At 49.1% G+C, this 21,335-nt stretch overlaps 1 protein-coding gene across 1 annotated transcript in view; it reads right to left on the bottom strand.

Annotated features, from left to right (window-relative positions):
• AGAP1 (ArfGAP with GTPase domain, ankyrin repeat and PH domain 1) overlaps positions 1–21,335 on the bottom strand; it is a 256,941-nt gene that overhangs the window by 102,067 nt on the left and 133,539 nt on the right. The window lies entirely within an intron of this gene.

The following is a 21,335-nucleotide window of genomic DNA, read 5'->3' as shown; positions in this document are numbered from 1 at the left end:
CAAATCATTGCTATACACCTGAACTACGCACTGTGGCCCGGGCCCTGGAAATGGGATTCTCAGTTTGCTGCTGGAGGAAGAACAGCAAACAGCATGGGGCCACTCTGAATTGGGCGGCCATGGTGGGCGGGTTAAGGGCAGCAGGCACAATGCAGGAGTGGATGGTTGAGTGAGGAGAGGCAGCTGCCACCAAACCACTTGTCCACCTAGAGGACGCTCAGCGTGCCGGGTCCAGGCGGGCTGGCTGTGGCCAGGATACCAACTACAGCCGTGACCCAGAGAAGGCGAATGCAGAAGCAAATTACGGCAGAGGTCAGGGAGGAATATGGTCCTGGGCCAGGGAGGCCGAGGCAGGAGGCCGGCAGGGACTGTGGCCTGGGGCTCACGCGGAGACGGCCACTGTTGCTAGTTAACCGGGGCCTGAGCTGGTGCTGGGATATTAATGCCCCTGGCTCCCAGGAGCAGCTACCATTCCTCATTTTAAAATAGGAGCGACCCAAACGCACGAGGCTTCCACACTGCTTCTCCCTTCCGGACGACCCCCTGCCTGACAAGGGATCCCTCAAAGCGAAGAGGCTGAAAGCCCAGCCTCAGACGCCGGAAATGAGCTCCAGCCGCAGCCCCAGCAACGACGCCACCCACGCCCCCGGACGGCCTGCAAATAATGTGTTTCATTTTGTATCAATGACTGGGCACCGGGACAGGTGATGATGGTGGTTCGTAGACTGTGGGAGGGGAGAGGTGAGGAGAAAGAGGGCACGCCAAATTAAAAAAGCAAGCACCTCGTTACTCCACACCTATCTCGGCTTTGACAGGGCCACGGCATCCCGAGCTGGACAGGCCGTCCACTGCCATCCCGCGCGATGGGCATCAGCCATTAGTTCTTCCCAATCGGGCATCAATGTTCAACGCACACCCCAAAATATATATAATCCAAGCAGTAACGACAGCAGTCTGCAGCCTCTCCGAGCTGCGGCACGTGAAGTATGAGGCCGGGAGGCAGCCCACTCCTCACTCGGGAGGCTGACAAGCATGACTGCAGGGATAAAATAACACTCCGTTCGCATAAATATCAAGCAGCCTGCCCGAGACTGATGGGCCAGGAATGGATTCTTAGCTATCATTCCGGCAGACAGGCCCAAGGACACTCATAACTTATTTTACAATCATTTAGTTTCAGCTCAAGTGGAAAACGTGACAACTTATCTCTGCTGACAAGATGCCATGTCGAACCTTACAATTAACTCTCCTCTGATTATCTGCCCAGCCGATCATTAGCTGGCCCGTTTTGATGAACTGTTGTGGGGAGCTCGCCTCGGCGATCGCCGGCACCACCAGGTGTAGTGAATTGGTTTTTGATGTCCCGGCTGATGCTCCAACAGACCGGCTCTGCAGTGTGGGCCTGCGGCCGGCTGCTCTGGGTCTGAAAAGGCATCTGCGGGGAGGCATCCTTCTGCACTGTCCCCACCACCGTGATGGCCGCAGCGAGTGCTGTGACCACTGCCACTGGCCCTCCCGAGCCGTCCCCAGGCCCACCCAGGTCGAAGGTGGCCACTCCCCAGACTTGGAGTCTGTATTTCAGGGAGCCCTGGGCCCTCTGGAGGGACGCCTGCCACCTCTCTTCCCTGTAGGCTTGGCTGGAGGGGGTGCTAAGAATCTGCGCCAGGGAGCCACCCACACTGTCTGGAGGAGCTGCTGGGGGCCGCAGGGCTGGCCGACTGTGGATTTCCTACGTGCTGATTAAAAATACGAGATGCTTTAAACGTAGGGTCCCAAGAAGCAGGCATCTTTACGAAAAAGAAAAGGGGGAAAAGACAGGTGTGTGCATTCGCTCTCTTTCTCCCCATCACGTATACCCTCACTCATTTGGTGGTTTCAGAAATAATAGCAAAAATCTTTTTTGGGGGGTGGGTATTAAAAGAATTCAAAATGATCAAACTCAGTGCTATTTGTCAGGGCTGGGGCGGGGGAGGGGATCAGTTGAGAGCTAAGACCTTCAACAAATTCAAGATGAAGCCACGGTAGGCTGGGGAATTAAAACGCGCATCCTCCGAGACAAGGCCCACTGCGCAGAGCTGATTTGGACCTTGAATGCGGGCTCTGTTCCTTCTGAAGCTGAGAGATGTGCAGGCTGGTAAATAAAGGACAGGCCACCTCTGCCATCGGGGAAATCACAACATCCCGGCCCCTGTTAAAAGGTGAGTGTGAAGTGAAGTTCAAAACCTCGCCCTTCTCACAGTCCTTTTGAGGGCGCTTTCAGCAGGAGGAGGCGGACTTGAATCCCCATCTCTGAAGATGTTTCAGAGCCGGGCACATTGTCCGGTTCCCTTTGCCACTCGCGGTGCGCACAGAGGTGCATGGTGTCAGAAGAAGGGGCAGCGGGGACACCATGGGGGGCCGAGGAAGATGACAGGTGTTGTGGGAAAGGAAGAGACAACACAGGGTTAGATCGAGTCACAGAAGTAGCAAGGAAAGGGACACAATGGGGGAGGGGGAGAAAGGAGAGAGGATCGGGGGAGAAGCAGTGCCTACCCGGGCCGTTCTAATTATAGCGGATGTCTCTCAATGGAGCAGCATTGACCGGATTTTGGGAAACCTGATCTTCATTTACATGCAGCCCTCACTCACGGCCTATGTTTACCAAGCCTTACAAGGAAACCGGCACAGATTCCGTCGCTCATTAGGGTGCAGGGCTTCTTCCTGAGGCGGTAAGCATGTTCTAAACCTCACCAAAGTATGGTGAGGGCTGCACGTCTCTGTGAATATATGAAAACTGCTGAATTGAACACTTGAAATAATCTAAGTGTATGTCATGTGAGTTTTACCTCAATGAGGCTGTTTTTTTTGTTGTTTGTTTGTTTTTGTTTTTTTAAGGAAAACACTAGAGAGGGGTCATTTCGTTCAACATTGAAAAGCAATCAATAAGGAAGACAAAGTATGTCGCCTGGACAGTCTGGTGGGATGCGGGGACGGAGCAGGAGGAGGAGCTTGGGGACACTCAGAAGTGAGAGCTGAAGGCCTCGTACAAGACTGAGCCCCAAAGCTAAGTCTGAGAGGGGACTGCCCAGGCCACCGGGCACCTGCTAAAGCCTGGCTCTATGCTGCAGACCTTCTGTGGGAGCTGCCCCACTCTCTCCCTGTCCCGGGGAGTGAGCACAGGCCCACGTTCCCCGTCTTGGTGCACATCGTTTTCTCTGCACCCACCATCTCCTCCTCTCTCCCTTCTCCCCACTGCACAGATGTCCTCAAGACCCTTTAGTTCCTCCTCGTGCCTGATGGCCAGCTCACACCAAATGCAGTCCTCTGATTGGGGGAGGGATGAAAGAAAGAACGTGTCGTAAGAAGTCTGAGTGGGAACATACCAAGAAAAAACCTGTAAGAGTATGCAAGTGGGATTTTATACTTAAGGGTCAAAAATGAAACTGTTCTCTAGTTGAATGCTAGCCGAATGCAAGCTGCACACTGTTTAAATTCATCTGGTGTACTCCTCCGAGACACATAGGGCGCTCTGAGCGGCACAGCAAGGTGGAATTTAAATCATTTCAAGAGATTCCTATTTCCCAAGCCTCATCTCTTTTTACATAATCAGCCAAACCATTTCTTAGGTTTGGTGCTCATGGCTGCCAAGTGACAAAAAGATTCTGTTTTGCGTCGAGGCTGGGGAAAGACCAAGTATATCTTGAGGAAAACTCAACTAAACAGGGAAGTTAACTAAATGTATGATCCCTCTTTGGTGACATAAATGTCCAGTCTTCAGAAACTTGGCTGTTTCTATTGCAAGTCACAGGAGTCAAATGACGGACTGGCTGCTGCACAGGTTGTCCTGCCTGAGGCAGGGAAGGCGAGCAACCGCCAGGGCAGGCCACGGACAGCGCTGTCCACGGTGCTGAACACCTTCGGCCAGCTCGTTCTGCACCAGGGACAGAAACACCAACACAAGGCTGCTTCCTCATGGCACATTCTGGCCCTTAATCTACTGACATCATGTGGTTTGAAAAGGAGAGCGATGGTGTCGCTGGTTTAAGAAAGCTGCATACAATAACCCAGACTAAAATAAGCAGGTCAGTTAGTTAACATATCATCCCACCGATCAAAGGTGAAATGTCAAAGATAAAAACATCCATTTTTTTTCACATCACAATGAGTAGAGTGTGTCTTAGTTTGCTTATTTCCCTACTGCTTAGATGAATTTCAGATTTTTGGCCTTAAATCAATACCTTTGTGTATATGTTAATATCTAGAATTACTATGTTAGGGCAGCTTTCAAGATATGGGTCCCAGGAAATGAGCGTTTGTGGGATCTGGAAACACGCTGTGCACTGCTCCTGGGAGTTCTGTGCCTTCCCCGCCAGTACTGCCCAGGCACCCACACTGCCAGGCTCCTGAAGCCTGGAGACCGCGGCTGATGTGAATCCAGCTCCCGCCCTGTCTGCCTCCCGATGCAGACGTGCTCCATCCTCAGCGTGGCCACATCAGGTGGCACGGAGGGAGTAAGAGCCATGCAATGGGCTCCAGAAGGAACCAGCACAGCTGGAGAATCCGAAGGGCACTTCCAAATCCCCGCCTGGCCACGCAGCTTTGGGTGACTCATTGCTTGTACTAGTAAATCAATTTCTTCACAAGCAGAAGAGCCCTCCTGAACACCGATGCTTGGCCTGCACAACCCAAACCTGGGTGCACAGGCCACTGTCCCAGGCCATCCACACCGAGCCACACTGCTCTTCCACTGTGACCTAAGTGTGGTGCCAGGCCAACTGACAGATAAACGGACGACAGACAGACCCACTCACCAGTGCTAGGCTCTCTTCCAGAGCTGTAACAACAGAAGTAAATAAAACATAGTTGCTGTGCTGATTGGCCTGCATCCTAGTGAGGGGACATCAACAGACACACTCCCACACAAACTCACTTACACACCCACACACACACCTACTCACTCACACACCCACACATACTCACACATACACACGCTCCCACACCCCCCAGCACACATATACACACACATATGCACCCACATACTCATACACAAACACACACACTCATTCACACACCCACACATACACACACTTCCACACACACTCACATTCCCCCACACATATGCCCACACATACATCCACACACATACACACACATATGCACCCACATACTCAGACACACACACACACAAACTCTCATTCACACACCCACACATACACACACTTCCACACACACTCACATTCCCACACACATATGCCCACATATACATCCACACACATACACAGACACTGGAGAAATGATAAGTGCTGGGGACAAAAACGAACCGCAGAGGGCAGAGGGCAGAGGAAAAATGGGGTGAGGGTGGCGGGTCACTGCAGGCTTTAACCTCCCTCCACCCTGAAAACCGTGAAAACACAAAAGCAAAGGGTGGCTGAGTTTTTTAGGACAAGAATCCTCTAGAAAGTTAAAACAGCCCAGAACTACAACACAAAAATGCCCGTTACTGATACAGAAGATTATAACTTTAAGGGAAAAAGTTTAACTACTCGAGAGGCTCTTGGGCGATTCAGAGGTGCTGTGATTAAAGCTGCACAAACGACAGTGAGATGACAGCCGGCTCCCAGGTCCCTTCAGTGGTGGCGACGTCCAGGCCCGGCGACCTGCTCTGTGAAGCCAGGCCGGACCCTAAGCCACGGAGGCTGCCCCTCTTCTTAGCTCCGCACACACCGAACCCCGAGTGCTGTGATGTGGTTCTGGGGCGTTTCCCTGAGGTGATGGCGCCTCTCTGATTTTTAGTTTATTCTGTGTGCCATGTCCAGCAGGCACCAAGCACCAAGAAAGGCGCTCAGTGAAAAGGTCCTTCAGTAAAGGATGCTCCGAGACAGACTGAAGCACAAAGAAAAGAACGTGAATTTGGGTGGACCTTTGAATGCTGGAGGGAACACAAACCTAGCACATGCACAAGTGTGTCTTTAAGACCTAGAGGTTTAAAATATTATTTAAATACCAGCTTTAAAAAGGCTGTATTAATAATAATCCTCACAGTTTGGGGCACTTTGGAGAATACATTATTACCATTGGAAAATGATAAATTACATCTCCGTTTTAAAAAGATCTCCAGTCCCCTCAGGCATCATGTGTAATCTTTTGCCATGTTTGAAGTCAACGGTGGTGTTTTTTTTTTTAAATGAAATCAAAGGCTAATTTGCAAAGTCATAAAAATAATATCTCATGCACATTTGAAATAATACTTGAAAAAAGTTCTTGTTCAGTCTATGTAATTTCATGACCTTCTCCTAAACCATGGGACAGGTGGCCTGACTAATGAAAGGGGTCCCTGTGGTTCCCAAGCCTTTATTGACGGTGGGTGGCACGCCACAGCCAGAGCCGTGAGTGACAGCACCGAGGTATCAGGTGCCTCAAACGGAAGGCCTGGCCACTTGAAAGAGAGGTTCCGCACGTCTCAGAAACCCCATTCCTTTCCGCCACACCTGGGCCTGAACAATACCCCAGTCAAGGGGCTTGAGGTTGCTGGGCCGGACGCCCTCGCTCCTTGAGCCACCCAGCCCACGGGGAAGCTGCGAAGGGCTGGGTCCCACTGCTAGTCCACCCAGAGCTGTCTCACACAGAGAGCCCTGGAACTCAACTAGGGCAACCACTCAGGACCACAGGGGAGGAAGCACATCACTTAGGAGTGTGACCATGACTACACATGGAGGGGAGCGCGCACGTGTGTGTGTGTGTGTGTGTGTGTGTGTGTGTGTGTGTGTGTACGCGTGCGATGGAACGCTGAAACACCAGGTATTTACTGACTGGACAAATAACTACCCAGTGCTGCCTGTGGGAGGCGCTCTCTTGGGGCCTAGGGAAATCGCAGCAAATACAACGGAAAGGTATTATGGGCTTAAAAACCAGATATAGTTAACAGTGCAAAAACCTAACAGATGAATCCAACTGTAAGTACATAGTCACATGTAAGGCTACAGATTGAGGTGTGGATCTAAGAGGTATTCAAAATATATTTACCTAAATTTGCATCATGAACTGCCTTCGGTACCTGTTTAATACCTGTATAATCCTTTAACAAAATAAACATTTTTGATGAAAATATGGGGGGAAAGCCCCCACCTTTAAATTTGAGGGTAATTGTTCTACGATTTTTTTTTGAAGTGTGAGATGACTTCAACAGCCCCCGAAAAGAGAAAATTTCTCTTTCCTAAAATTTTGTTAACCTGCTGCCAATAACTAATGACTGTGCTACATATTTCATGTAGATTCCAGGGCGGGGGTTACACTCTCACTTCCCCTGCCTGAAAACTGGACGACATCAACCTACTCGTGTCCTAACTGGTGGCCGGCGAGCCCCACTGCAGACGCTCATTGGCGTGAAGAAGCTGAGACATGGAGGTCACCTGCTCCTTGAATGTTGGCATCAACCTGGTGTGGTGTCAATGGAAGATGACTATACTATTAAAACAGTGTATTTGAAATATAGGGTGTCCCCCAAAATGTGCACACCTTTAAGAGCTGATAGCTCAATGTATCTTTCTTTTCAGATGTAACCCATTGGAATTAACGATTCAAAGTGTGTATACATTTTTTGGGATACCCAGTATTTACAAGGTCATAGCTATGTAGCAGTTAGGATGACAGAAGGTTCCCCAAATCAGACAGCAAATGAACAGATCACAGTGGACTGTTCTGTTTCCACCCCAAATCTAGTTAAGATTTCTCCTCCTCGGCCGGAGCCGGACAGTTTCCCACACTTCGAGAGCTCTAAGCTCTGATGGAGGGCGGGCTGGTGTGGTGGGAGGCACGTGAAGAGCCCTAGGATACGGGGACACTTGATTTTTCCGGCATAAACAAGGGACTCCGCTGGTGGGTGGCACCCGGGGGAAACAAAGCCTCCATCTGAGGTGCTTAGAGGAACCACCTTAATGAGGGGAGGGCCCGTCTGGCTCTGCCTGGGACAATCCCAGTTTATGTCTGTTCCTGGTTTAATGATTATCATATGGGCACCACATCTCAACCCCACTCTGCAGTCATTTCTAAAAATGACAAGAAGAACACAGTTCAAAGGAAATCTAATCACCACGATGGCTCAGCTGTAGGCCAGTGAGCGGTTTCATAAAAACAGAAAAGCCGATCTGAAAACCTGCCCCCAAGTGTTTCATGCTATCGAACCTCATGACAACCTCCTGTCAGTCTCAAATCGAAAACACGCCTGCGACCGGTAGATGCTGGAAACTCTGTAACATGACACGCAATTTTAACGCAGATGAAAATCTGTCAAATATTATACTCGGGTAACTGTCTCCACCAACAACCCCATGGATGAAGACGCCACGAATAATATCTTCATTCAAAACCGCAGGAAAAAACACCGGTTGGTTTCTGAAGTGTTGTTTAAAGTACAGCCTTTTCCAATAGCTTAATAATAGTGGCTAAAAGAATGGCTCTTATTTAGTATTTTCCATTTTTCTGAACGAGAAGCCATTCAAAGTGTAATGGTGGTGTTTAAGATTAAACTTACTCCTGACAAAAAGCAACCACTGATTCAGCATTAACTCTAGAACATTCTCTTATAAAAGGATCTGGCTTCATTTGCACCACAATAGTTTTATCATACTAGCTCTACAACTATCTTGGAATTTGGGCTTTGTCCTGGCAAAAATAATACAATACGATAAAAGAAAGTGCGTGGAGATCCTGCGATGGGTTTGCTGTGAGTTTAAAGCGTTTTCTTTATCACGGCTACAATTTTGTCAATATAGTTCAATAGGATACTGTGGTAGATCTTTGGGGAAATTGCTGTAAAATAAAATGAAAGATAGGATTGTGTTCGCAAACATAATAACTGACATTTTTCCCATTTTCCTTAAGCAGAAGCCCAGTCCCCTGTGGCTGAGGGAAGGGTCAGTGGGAGAGCGACAGCCCCGGCCCAGAGGTGGATCTGTAGCTTGCTATTCATCAAAGGACCCGGTTCCCATTCTTCCTGCCAGTGCCTTTTGTCCCCTGGAGGGAGGTGAAAAGGAAGACTGCCCACCAGCCTCCCCAGCCAGGACGCGGGCCTCCTCCCGCCCTGCCCACCCCGATCCTCAGGAACACAATATTGCTCTTCTCCCCATGCCTGCAGAAGCTCTCCAATGATCCGTAATTGTCTCTTGAATATGCTCTGGCCAATGGCTCCTGCCCACACACCTGTGATGTCCTTCAGCACAGGTGGCGGGGACCCTGGCTGTCTTCTGCCGTCCCTGGGAGCCCATCACTGGCCGGGGTGGAGGAGACGCCACGTCCCCACCAGAAGGAGGTTCTCCAGGTGCTCTGGGCGGGAGACTGGAGAGAGGGTCTTCCTCCCCTTTCCAGGCCCACGGGGGTGTAACCCAGGTCACACATCCGAGTTCTCCCCATTTCCCACGGTCTTCAGCAAACACCCCATTCTGCAATTCCGAGCAGGGACGGGCTGCCGGGAGTAGCTTCCGGGATATTTTTAGTGTCCCTCTGTTTCCCTGGCTCTGGCTCACAAAAGGAAGAAATAGGTATACATCATTTCTTCCATGAAATCCAAGTGCCTTTCCAATTCTAGATCTCAGGACTTCCTCACAGGGGAAGGTGTCTCTGACCTTGGGACGGCGGTGGTCTATGGGACAGGGACACCCCGCAGGCCAGGGAGGTGCGGTCTGGCCGGGGAACTCGGCCCCGCCAGGAGGCATGTGCGTTCGGACCTGGCACTTACCTGATGAGGACGAGTGGAAAATGAAATCGAGAAGATGCTGATACTAATGAGAAGAGCACGGCACTTATGAGCTTACTATGGAAAACGGGCACAGGAATGGAATTCAGTGGGTAAGCCCATGAGCAGATCCAGCGCCTGGGACACTCGTGGTATTCAAGGCCATCAGGTGAAGGAAGAAGGCAGCATGGTGACATGGAGACACCTGGGGAGGTGGGCGCACACGGCTTGGGCTTCCATCTGCAGGTCACACCCCTGATCCCTGCCAGCTGTGTGCCCTTGGGAAAGTGATTCTAATTCTCTATGACTCAGTTTTCTCATTTAAAAATAAGGACAATAGTTCCACCTCACCAAGCTGTACGGACCAGATATAGAAAGTGCTCAATCCAAGTCAGCTCGTGGTAAATAATGACATTCTATAAAATCAGAAGGAACATCCACAGGGCAGACACTGACTGAGGCAGACCCTGCTCTAGGCTGTGGGAACAGAGATGTGGACCAGACAGCGTCCTCACCCTTAAGAAACTGTAAGATTACTCAGGGAAGAGGACAGATAATAAAATCACTGAGTAAATTCTGCAGGTTGTTAGGAAGGGACAAGCGGTATGGAGAAAGCAGCGGAGAGGGCTGTGGCCACAAAGGCCTCATGTGTACGGTGAGAGGTTCCCGGCACAGCACGTGACAAGGCCCTGTGGTGGGATCACAGGAGACGGATGCTGCAGCCGGTTTGTAGGACAATGACACTTAGCACTGACATAAACATCTTCTAAGTTATTCCATAGAAAGCAACCTTTTCCTGGCTCCATGCTATCCCCTGGTAGGAGTTTACCAAAATGTATTTAACCAATCCCATACTGCTGGTCATAGACGCTGTGTCCCATTTCTGAACTGTTTTTAGATAGAGCAGAAACGTAACATGTTAATAGTTAAAGCCAGTTACGACATAATCCAATTTTTGGAAATAAGAACACAGACAGATACACTGAAAAGGATATATCCCCCCAGACTAATACTTTACTGTTGGGAGTTTTTGTTTTGTTTTTAGCAGAAAGCTTCTCTGCACTTTTAATTTTTCTAAATTACAATGTTTTATAATCAAGGAAAAATGCAAAGTTGTTATTGCAAAAATCGAGGAAGGGAAATGGAAGTCGACCCCTTGCTAGCAGGAAGAGGCGGGCCTTGAACAGGTGGACCGAACACACCGGACACCAGTGTCATATTGTGCCCCAGCCACACGGTGACGTCACATCCATTTGCTGGGAGCACTTTTACACAGTACATTTATTACTGATGCTTCTAGAAAAAGAATTTAAACATGAAAAAGAACATAATGCAATTTTAAGGAAAAAAGGAATATTGTTTGAAAGGACAAATACATTCTTTTTTAAAAAACAATAATCATCCAGGAACTTGTATTGCACTTTGGTTCACCATATGGTGGGAGCCCACAGAGGACAGGTGCGTGAGAGCCAGGTGCTGGCTCGGGTAATAACCCGGCCCTTGGCTGCTTTAGATGGTCTCACGTGATGGTAATTTTTCCAGAGCGTGTGGCCTGGGTGGATGTGCAGCTTCACAAATCTCATCTGGGGGCCTGACCCGTGTCTGGCTGGAGCTGATTGATGGGGGCCTGATGTGCCCCCAGACTTCAATTTCCTCTGTACCCCACCATAAAGGCGTCCTGCCCAGAGACAGAGAGCCCTGCTCCTGGACACAGGCTTTCCAGACGTGCTGATGTCCAAGAAAAGCAAGTCAGAAGACGCCCAGGTGCTGTTTGGGGAGTGGAAATGCTTGTTTTCCTTTTGCATTAATGCCATTTTTGATGTGAAATGAACAGAGGATCAACAGCTGTTGGAAAGTGGCGTTTCCAATCTCAGACAACCAAGCTTAAAATTGTGAAATGCAGGAAGCAACTGTGTTTTCTAACTATACTATACATAGAAAATATTTCTAACGTAGTAATACTTATTCCAGTGATAATTTCAGAGTCCAGCTAGGAACGATTTACTGACAAATACGATGAAAAAACAGTGCCCACTGGAAAAGATAACCGACAGGGCTGTTAACGTGGTCAAATGCTGCAGAGAGCAAACCTCATATTAGACCTGAATTCTTCTGTTTTTGTTTTTAAATTTATTGATTTTTTTTTAGAGTGAGAGTAAGCGGGGGGGAGAGAAAGAGGGAGGGGAAGAGAGAGAGAGAAACATCGATTTGTTGTTCCACCTATTCATGCATTAATTGGTTGACTCCTGTACGTACCCTAACCAGGGATCAAACCTGGGTGCACTGGGCAACACTCTAACTAACTGAGCCACCCAGCCAGGGCTAGACCTGAATTTTTGAACTACAGCCAAATAGGAAGATCAGTGTGGGAAATGTATGACATACTTATCAATAATATTAAGCCCCCAAACTGTGTTTTAGATGTAATTATAATTGTTTTCTTGTAAATACGTGCACATTTTAAGAGACACTGAAATATACATGGAAACACTGCCATGCCATTGTAATAAGATTTTAAAGTCCCACGGCAGAAATAATGTCGCAATTAAAATAGCATTTATAACTAAATATGTTTAACTGTTTCTTCATATAAAAGAGTAAAATTTTAAGTCATTTAAAATAACCATCTGTTTCTCCATGATATAAAAATTTTAGTATCATTGTATAATTAATATTAATATCGCTTTTTGTTAATAATCTTATCTGTCAGATAGTAAAGCAAAGATGTAATGAAAGATATATTCATGGGAAGAAGTTTAAGGATATAAAACCAAAGTAATATACAGACACTAATAGAGAAAATGCACGGAGCGTTTGAGGATAACTCTGACCAACCACTACAAAGCTGTCTGTCAGCTGTATCCATCCATTCTCTCTCTCTCTCTCTCTCTCTCTCTCTCTCTCTCTCTCTCTTACTTGCATTTCCAGAATCCCTCCTCCCCTACCCTCACTTCTATTCCTTTCTTCCTGGTACCTGAAAATGTTAAGTCGTTTAGGCCTTTCCCTTTCTGCGTGTATTTATAAATTCTGTAATAGGAAGTGAGGAGAAATTGTAAAGCAGTGGTTCTCAACCTTCTGGCCCTTTAAATACAGTTCCTCATGTTGTGACCCAACCATAAAATTATTTTCGTTGCTACTTCATAACTGTAATGTTGCTACTGTTATGAATCGTAATGTAAATATCTGATACGCAAGATGGTCTTAGGCGACCCCTGTGAAAGGGTCATTCGACCGCCAAAGGGGTCGAGACCCACAGGTTGAGAACTGCTGTTGTAAAGAATCTGACAGTATGATTGACTTTTCTTAAGTAATTGATTCCTACGTTGAGGACCTGAGCGAAGCACATGCCCTCCAGCCTTCTGAGCTCTTACAGCCTTTTATGGCCCAAATAGTGCCTGTCTTCTCTGGGGCCACTTCCAAGTATACCCGGGCACCACTGCCCGTGATAGCATGCCTACTACACATGTTACAGTCTCAGCTGGGACAATGCTTGGTAATTCACGCATTCCGGCCAGCCTTGGTTTCAGAATGCAAACGTGAGTGTCTGAGCCAGCGCTCACCCTCATTTCACTTCTCTCCGCTGGACAAAGTACCTATATTTCAACTTGTTTACGGATTGTCTGTCCTCCTTCCCCTCTAGAGGCGGGAACGCAGCCAGGGTCATGGGTGCCACACAGCAGGTGGTCCACATAGTTGCGGAAAAAATGAAATAAAATACCTGCTGGGAAATGCACCTAATTAGATCATCCCTACTGAACTTAGCGCGGTTTTACTGACGATTCTGAAACAGGTTGAGATAATCTAAGGAAGGAAACTCAGTTTTAAACTCTAGTCATTATTTTAAACATGCTCAACATGCTTGTGATGGCCCCCTGTGGGTGCTGGAAGCTGTATCCATCCCAATCCACATGCTTTGTCTCAGGGGCACCAGCTATGCTGGGAAACAGATCCTGGAGCACCACCAAAGCATTTTATTATAAAAAACACTTAACCTGAAAAATGCAAAGAACTTTATCACTTAAAACGGGCAGAGGCCTTGGAGCTCATTCTGCAAGCCCACCGCGCCAGCCGTCACCACGCGGCCCATTCCTCTTTGAGGAGGTTCTAGTGAAGACAGACAAGACAACGACACAGGGTAATAGGGTAGAAAGTGGGGGCAGGGCGACCCCTTCTGATTGGGGAGGAGACGAGCAGGTGGACAGTGTAAGCCAGGTCTCCATGAAAGTGAGAAGAAAAGGAAGTCTGGAAAAGTGGGTAGAAGACCACAGAGCCGGAGCCTCCATCGTCTGGATCAGGGCTTCAGGACCTCGGCACTGCTGGCACTTGGGGCCGGATCACTCTTTGCTGGGAGGCGCCACCCTGCACTCTGTAGATTATTTAAAAGCCTCTCCGCCTTCTTCCCACGAGATTCTAGTAGCATGCCCCCTCCCCTCCCAGCTGTGATAATCCAAGAACATCTGAGATACCATCAAATGTCCTGGGGAAGGGGCATGTAGCCACTGGTCTAGATGAAGATCCTGAGGGCCAGAGGGGCTGAGCGATGTGGTCCAGGTGTTACAGCAATTGGCAGCAGTATCCTTCTCCACCATCTGTTTAAAAGGATTTCTAGACTCTGCCAGGGAAAATGAGAATGACTGGCCTTCAGGCATGAAACGCACTGCTCCCTGTTCTGATGTGGAGGGCAGCAGTTCCCCTGGTCAGCACCTGCTGCTAGAAATAGCTGATAGGAAGGAACTAAGGAGGCAAAGTACAAAGTACAAAGCCTGATTGGGAGGAAGAAAAACATACCCTTACCCCCTGCAGCCAGGTACCCCAGGAAGCTCCTGCTGTCTCCTTGGCGGCATGCGGAGAAAGGAAAGCAGGCTCTGAGCAGAGAAGGGGCCGGGGTCATCCCTTTAATTAGGCGACTAGCTGGCGAGGGAACAGACGCCGCGGCTGAGACAGGGAGTGCCCAGCGCTGAGAGATGAGAGCCCACGGGCCCTTTAACACTGAGCTAAGCGGAAGGTTGATGACAAACCCCAGGGAGTGGGTTCTGAACGTGCCGGCCAAGATTTGGGGGGAACCGGTGATAAAGGAAAAGTTCAGGATAAGCGAGACGAGGGAAATGCCTATCTATATTATAGTTCCTTGAAAAGCAAGCTCTACAAAAAGGTAATCAAATTCTTAAAATACAATGTGTTCATGTTAAGTCTTCATTTCTTTCACGCAGAGCATAAAAGATAAACTTTGAAATCAGAAAGACCTGGGTTTGAATTCTAACTACTTATTGGAGCGTGGTCTTAAGTTTCTCAGCCTCTTACCTCAGTGATCAACAGGGATAATGCTTCTCGGGAAATGAGAGTTAGAAGCCCAGCTCCTGCCACAGAGTCAGATAACAACAAAGGCAGTCCATGTGGGTGGGTTCCTCTTTCCCCTCATTTAAACCCTCCTACATAGCAAGCCTCCTGGCGAGGGTCACACTACCACCACCTGCTGGTCACATACTAAAATTGCCAGCATACTATCCAAGGAGGAAAAAAGTGCTCAAATGTAAAAGCAAAAACTGATGAACTGACAGCAGCCTGGGGACCCACAGCTGAAACACGTGCTGGCTCCATGGGGAGGGAGAAAAAACAGTGAGTGTCAAAGCGGAAACCTGTGTTCCTAGCCTGTCATTAAAACAGCCACACAAAAGCATGCTCAGAGTGGGAAACAACATGTCAACGTTAGCAACAGCTCAAATGCTTCAGCGTCACAAACCACTGTCTGGTAACCACAGATTCTGACGGGAAGACACGAGATGAAAGGGTCAGAAGGAAATGCGCGTGAGCACGCACACATCTTCCCTGGAGAGAAGCGAGATGGATACGGTTTTATACTTGATGCTGACAAGGCTGGACGAGGGCCAGGCGGAGGCGGGCTGCGTGAGAGTCACTGGAAGCAATGCGATATATTGGCGGTGATGGCCAGTCAGTGTGGAAGATGAACAGTTGGAATGAAGCAATCGGCGGAGGGGTGGGGCCAGCAGAACAACCTGCCAGTCAAGAGGCGGGGACGCCTGGCTGCCACGGCAACAGCAACAGTTGAGGCCCTGGGGCCAAGGCTGGTACTCACAGAGTCCCGCCGGGATGGGGCCGCAGTGCAGGTGTGATGCATCTAACCGGCGTGTTGCCTTGGAGCAGTGGTTCTCAACCTTGGCTGCACATTAGAAGCACGTGGGAACCTTTTGAAAATCCTGATTTCTGGCCTCATGCGGGAGGGAAGAAGGATTTTTTGAATGTTCCCAGGTGATTCTAATGTGCAGTCAAGGTTAGAACCACTGTCTTGGATACGCTTTGACAGCAAGATTGCTACAGATGGTTCTAGGGGGCCTGATATACACAGCGAACGTACTCTGGCTAGTGCTTCTAGAGAAATCACCTATAGAAAAAGTGATTAATAATAAAAAAAATATCACACGCTCCCAATAAGATTCAAGAAAACCCTCAGCCAATAGCTGCTGCAGAGATAATTGCTCTGAACCTATCAATAAAGCTCAGCTGCCCCTCATTGACTGCAAACACCGATTTCTTTCACCCGGGATTATAAGTTGGTGTTCCCGGGCGCACTCCGGCCATTACGGTGATAAACAGTTTGAACCACAACAGGCTCTGACATGTAGATCAATTCTGGGTCCATAAAGAATCTGCACAAGGGGTTCCAGGACAGGAATTTACAGCCACCAGTTTTTATTCCCTCTCGCTGCAAAAATTACTTCTGTCAAACACTTAGGAGAGTGAGGAAAAATGTAAAAAAATTAATTTTTCATGGACCATGGGAACAGCCTTTTTCAATGCAGAAGCCCAAGATGAATATGTTTCTGCATTTAAAAAATTACGCCGAGCAGCACGCGGCGCTCGGTTGAGGGGGGACCCCGTCCTCCGCGCTGCCTGCGAGCCCGCAGACGCCAATTTGAAACCCTGAACGGAGCTGTCTGGGTTTTCTCGGAGGGCAGATGCAGGTCTCATGTTAGCAACGCCAAATTACATCAGACATTTAATTTTAAACCTCAGGTACTTAAATGCAAAGCCTCACAACAGCAATAGTCATAAAGCAGTGGGGCACGCCGCGCACAGAGCGGATTCTTCCTTTCTTCCCCCCTTCATTTACCCAGAGCCTCCTCTTTTGTGCTTTGCGCACTACAAAGTCATCTCCCTCATTAGGAGCTGCTCACAGCTGCTTACAAGACAGACCCCCGGGGTACCTGAGCCTGAGTGGGGAAGACTTGGCAAAGTTCTCTGGAGCCAAAGTCTTAATTCAGTGTGGACCACGGAGCAGAGGAAAATGGCATCCCAATGTTGTTATTATGATGATGTTTTACAATAAAAGCATATTCACTGATTCATGGGCATTTGAATTCAAAAGCTGCTTAGCGTCTCCTGTCCCTGCTGTTAGCACAGTGTAGACTTTTTATGACTCCAACATCCAAACTGAAGACTAAGGGGAAAAAGATAAAAACGATTTAAAAAAAAACACAGAGAGAGAGGGTGGGGTTTGTATCAACCGCCACCTACAAAGGAAGAGCGTGGCAGAAAGCTCTCCGTCCTGCTTGTGTCTTTTGTGATTATTTTCCAAGCACGGAAGGGAGTGTTGGTGCCTGAGTTGAGGTCTTGCAGTCCATTCATAAATGCATTTTCTTGAAGTCGCTCGTCAGATCCTGTGCCTGGACATTCATTAACAATGGCTCAGGTCTGGCCCCTTGGCAACTCATGAAGGCAGGGATGGTGCCACCAGGAGGCCAGGACGATAGATACCCTCACCGCAGGCAGACAGGGCTTCTCAACCCCCAGATGTCCCGGAATCACCTATGGGGCTTGGTAACATGCAGTTCCGATCTAGTAAATCTTGGGGGAGCCTGGGACTCCGCTTTTCTAGCCAACTTCCAGGGGCTGCCTATGACCATTTGAAAAGCAGGATTTAGAACAGGGGCAGGGACTGTCCGGCCCGCGTGCCATATAAGGCTCACAAAATCATTTGGTCTGGCCCTGCTAAGGCGCTAGGAGTGAGTTAATTAATTGTTTGACCAAATAGAGCAGGCTAATTTTTAAGTCGGTAATTCTGTATGACCCATAAATAATGTTATAAATATCCAAATGGCCCCTGGCAGAAGAAAGGTTCCCCACCCCTGATTCAGAGGGTGGTTCTCAAACCTTAGCAGGCAGCATCAGTGCATGGAGGGCTTGTTCCCACACAGGTCAGAGAGCCCCTCCATTTTAAATTCGGTCTGGATGGGACCTAAGAACCTGCATTTCCAGTCTGTCCCCCAGGGGCGCTGCTGCCGCCTGTCGAGGAAGCACACTGTGTGTTGCTCCCTGAGGTGGAGCTAAGGTCTGGAAAGAGGCCACCTGAATTTGCATCTCTGCCCTTATGAGGGTGTGACTTTGGACAAGTGATACTGAATTCTTATGTACCTATCTACCCACCAGTAAAAGGAGCCTGCACAGTGTCTACTCCCTGAGGATCAAATGACATAAGCCACAGGAAATCCTCAATAAATATTAGCTCCTATTACTACCACTGTGGTATCACTGGATTTTTCTATTTAAAATGTCAGCTGTCAGTTAAAAGACGATGTTTGGGGCTCTCATTGCTCACCCCTCTCCTCTCGGCTCTCCTGCTGTTGTCCGGCTCACACTCTCATTTTACTGCAGCTCCTCGGTTCTCCCACCTCCTGGGGCCTCCGCTCCAAGTCTTTGTCCAAATTGCCTCAGTGCTTATAATAACTTCCTCCTGTGGCTTTGCACAAAAAAGCCCGCCTGGTTCTTGAAGCTTCGCTCAAGTTTGATGCTCTTTGGTTAGTTTTCCTTGATTAACTCTACCGGCACCATTTCAACAGGCTTTCTCTCAAGTTCTCCATCCACATCCCACAGCAGGCTGGTACCAGGCACAGACTTGGGTTTCTCATCTCCTTGCTCCCTAACATTGGGGAGCCTAACTAGTCTTTAACAAACATACTACATGAATTAAGAAAGGTGACCCCAGGGCATTAATATATGAGAGATCACTCTGCAAATTAGAAACAGCATTCATACACAGGTGACCTTGCTCTCCTACAGGTGTTTTATAAATACGTGTGCAATCAACTTCTGTGGGAAGAAACTTCCAACCACACCAAGGTCAGGAAATAGCGTCTTTTCAGGGTTTGGTGGCACAGCCCATGGTGCACAGGTGCAGCCAGGCGCAGAGCTATGAAGGCGAGGAACGCAAGCCAGTGAGCCTTTGTCCAGGAAAGAACTGTGCGGAAGCCCAAATAGATTGGATTTTAGATTAATGCGCTGCTTCCAACGTCTTTTCTATAAAAATATTCTGAATGTAGGGAAGGCAAAGATTGGGGGTGATGCCCTTTTTTAGAAATTTGTTTTTCTAACCTCCCTTCTTCCCAATGGGGAATAACTGTAAGAATAAGACTTCTGTGGTATTTCTGGATTTTTTTCTGTGATTCCCACAGCACCTAGGGGGCAGAACCTAAAACTGTCCCTCTACAACCAGGCAGTGTTGGTGACTAGAAGGCGGGGCTTGGGGGGGACGTGGATTAAGAGTTCCTCCCACCCTCCAAGGTAGAAGCCACCTCCACGGAAGGTGGTGACAGAATAACCCCAATCAGCTAGTAATACTAACACTAAATGAAAAAATCAATGCATTTTCAAAGTATCTGATAATTCAATAATTAAATCCTTGAACTGCCCGCTCCTTTTAAGATAAGTAACGCCTATAACAATAGAAGATGCTCAGTACGGAAGACGCAAACAGGTGTTGTGCTGCGCACCTCGCAACAACGCAAAGGGGGGGAAGGACCTCCAGGCAGCAGGTGTGAATGCAGAGGCTCACGGAGGTGAGGGGCCTCCTGGGCGGCAGGTGGGGGCAGGTGGGGCAATGACAGTGGCGCTGATGTGTGACACAGGAAGGGCCCCAGGCCTCTCGGGCAGGTGATGGCTGGGAATGCAAGTGCCCCATCACAAGGGAGTCATTTACAATGAGGAGGATCCTGCGCCTCAGGGCTCTCAAGGGACAGTCATGATCTCAGACGAAAGCAGAGAGCCTGGAAGAGCCCCTTCGCAGGGTGAAGGCCACCCCTGTCCTCTCCCGCAGCACCAGAGCTGGGTGCTGGCTCGGGGACGTTCCACTCCAACACCAAGCCACCGCCTGTCCAGGCCCTCCCTGCCTCGGCCTCCTGGGAGCGGCCTTTACGGACTCCCCATGTCCTCCTCCTGGGTCCGGGGACGTCTTCCTTTAAGGCCTGGTGTGGAGTCACCAGAATATGGATGGTGTTTACCTGCAGCAGCAGCTTGTGGGTCTACAGGGAAGACCTGACGCTGAATCTTTTAATTAGAACAAATTATGCTAAAATTACTCGAAAGCCCTGTCTGATAGATGACATACAACGGTGGGAATTCCTTAAACACCAGTGAGCAGGCCACAGGCAAAACGCCAATAGGCAGAGCGGATGCGGGAAGCCAGCAGCCCGACGCTGCAGGACTTGATTGGCGCACACCCATCAGGGCAGTGCATGTGTTTCCCAAATAGCTGGGCCCACAGAAAAGGGGGAGACCCTCCAAGATTTCCAGGATATACTGGGAATATTGGAGAATGACTTGTGCATTTTCCTTTGATGGAAACCCCCCTAAACAATACAAAAGGAGCACTGATGGAGGGAGCCGAGTGCAGAAAGTGAGATCCAGGGCAGGAAGTCTGCCGTTATCTCTCAGCTCTGCCGTCACGTGAGCCTCAGTAAGCTGCTTGCCCTGTCTGCCTGCGGCCTCAGTTTCCCAATCTGTCAAGTGGATATGAACAGCTACACCTCCCTGAATCAAAGAGGAACAAATGAGCTGACATGGGCGACACAGCCCATCAAGGAAGACTAGACGTGCGGGGCCGACACGGTGCCCCACGTGCTGCTACAGAGTGGAATGCGGAGAGCTCAGGGCGCCGAGTCCAGCCCCTGGCCTACAACCGAGGGCCGTGAGGTGGCCGCGGGTCCGTGGGGCCGCGTCCTCTCTTACCACTGCTGATGGCCGAGTTTGCAATGACCGTAGCCTCACTCCACTGGTCGGCACTGGAGACAGAGTAGGACCGCTGCTGCATGCCGTCCGGTCGGCTGTTGAAGGAGCCCAGGCTGATGCCGCTGGCCATCTGAGACCCAGATGCACTAGTGACATTCCCTAGGAATAAACAAGTCGGGTGAACACGCTGTGGACTGCAGACCCCAGAAGCCAGCTCCAGTTAGTCTAAGGGGCCTACGCACCTGCGCACAGTGGGCCCTGGCAACGGGAGAGCTGTCGTCCTGCTTACGCGGAGGCGGAAGCTTCACAAAAAACAATATTCAGAGGAACGAGAGGGTGCAGTGAGTCTTGGGTGCTTGGCAAAGCATGGTGAGGGCTAATGCCTCAGATGACTGCGCCCGAAACAACCCCACACAAAGACACCCGGCACAACAACCGTCTCTAGATGGAGCCCAGGTGCAGACAGGAGACCCCCTTTAGGAAAAACCCAGCAAGGAGGGCCCTACAGGAGCTGCCGTGTGATAATGACCGCCAAACGGGAGTCAGTTTTGGTGCCAGAGAATTGGTCCACAGTGAAGATATACTTGACAATCAACACAAACCAAAG

Source organism: Myotis lucifugus, unplaced genomic scaffold, assembly GCF_000147115.1.
Source record: "Myotis lucifugus unplaced genomic scaffold, Myoluc2.0 scaffold_3, whole genome shotgun sequence".
NCBI lineage: Eukaryota > Metazoa > Chordata > Mammalia > Chiroptera > Vespertilionidae > Myotis > Myotis lucifugus.
This window is presented reverse-complemented; position numbering and strand designations above follow the sequence as displayed.